Source organism: Eurosta solidaginis, chromosome X (genome assembly GCF_040869045.1).
Source record: "Eurosta solidaginis isolate ZX-2024a chromosome X, ASM4086904v1, whole genome shotgun sequence".
NCBI classification, from domain to species: Eukaryota; Metazoa; Arthropoda; class Insecta; order Diptera; family Tephritidae; genus Eurosta; species Eurosta solidaginis.
The window spans coordinates 29,357,064-29,358,870 of record NC_090324.1 but is presented as its reverse complement, the minus strand read 5'-3'; the positions used below and the strand labels follow the sequence as shown (position 1 = coordinate 29,358,870).

Genomic DNA, 1,807 nt, shown 5'->3' with positions numbered 1-1,807 from the left:
TTTCTCAGAGGGTCAATATGTGGATGGTCCAGTAGAGAATGGAGTTAGTTTGAGACGGCTAACAGCCTGATATAATTAATTGCCTTCCCTTTGGGGTGATAAGGCGAGAGCCCCAGAAGGTGTGTTTGGAGTTGTAATCACCGCCAACTAAGAATCGATTTCCAAGAGTTTTAAAGAATTGTTCATACTCTTCCCCAGTGATAGTGTGTCTAGGTGGACTATAGATAGCTGAGAGCGTAATTGCGCCATTCGAATCTTTGACAGTACATTAGTGGCTTGGATAGCATTCGTGCGGTACGAGTTTGTATTACAATGCTTAATACTGCTCCTTATTAGGATACCTGATCCAGCATGTGCTATGTTATCTGGGTGTTTTGTGTGATAAAACTTATATTTAGGGACTTCAAAGTAACTTTTATCAGTGAAGTGAGTCTCAGATATGAGAAGTGTGAGGCATTCCGCTCATATACGCCGCTACATCGGACTATCTATTTCCGCCCCTAAATTTGTATATTGTAATCAAAAAAATATTGTAAAATATGATAAATAAATTATACATTAACCCCACTATAAGAAATCTGGTGCCATTTGATCTGGGTTGTAATAGGATATTTTGGAGAAGATCATGTATTTCAGGTTATAAGTTCCCCTTTTCCACCATAAAAAGGGTTAAGTCATATTTTGGGAACATTTTAATAACTTTTGTTCAAATCCGTAAAACACGGCCCAGAAAAGAAGAAGGAAAGGGGGAAAAAATGTTATTGCGTTTTTCCCGATTTTGCGCCGCCTTAGCATCTGGCAACACCCTTCGGAAAGTACATATGGATTTTTTGTAAGTGTGAATTGTGTTATTGTAAAAGTGGATTGTGTTACCCTGCAATGAATTTCCTGTCATTGATGAACAAAACCGAGGTACGCATAAAATGTATTTTTTACACACAATACTAATTTTCATTTTCTTTCATTCATAGATGGGGAAGACGTTTACATATGTAAAGATATTGCATTAATTGGCTTAGCCGTTATGGGCCAAAATTTCTATGAACGCTTACAATTGAATGACTCAAATCCCTTACTAATGCAATTACGTGCATTTGTACCAAAATTTCATAAAAGAGTTAAATTGGTTGTTAATAATAGACAGCATACGTTTATGAAATTGGAAGATCTAACATATGGCATGCAAAAACCATGCATAATAGACCTTAAAATAGGTAAACGTACCTGGGCCCCCTTGGCAACCGATCAAAAACGTCACGTTGAAGAACAAAAATATGTAAAATGTAAGCAAGTATTTGGACTTTGTGTGCCGGGGTTTCAAGTTTATACCGACAGAGCCAAGTAAAGCACTACGCCACAGCAAAAGTATGGAAAAAATTTTGACCCTAATGGCTTTCGCACAACTACTGCACTCTTTGTGAATGCACAAAATGGAAAAGAGCACACACTATTGGTATATGAAATATTTGTCACAGCTATATAAAATACGTGAGTGGTTCAAGATGCAGAAACTATATAATTTTTACGCCAGTTCCATATTGATAGTGTACGATTTTGACAAGCTAGAATAATTTACAGTAGGACTGTGAGGGCCAGTATGCAGATGATTATTATAATCGTGTTTCAAATATGATAGTAAATGGTGATTCTCTTAATAGTCACAACGCACATACAATTGTTACAACAAACACCACCCATTTGTATTCAACAGATTTTAAATTAGCACAATGGATAAAAGTGAAAATGATTGATTTTGCTCACGTTTTTCCCGCCGCAGACCAGTCTTCCGATGACAACTTTTAACCGG

At 36.7% G+C, this 1,807-nt stretch overlaps 1 pseudogene; it reads left to right on the top strand.

Annotated features, from left to right (window-relative positions):
- The first annotated feature begins 879 nt into the window (after positions 1 to 879).
- On the top strand, positions 880 to 1,571 carry LOC137234827 (inositol polyphosphate multikinase-like; annotated as a pseudogene).
- Positions 1,572 to 1,807: the final 236 nt, after the last annotated feature.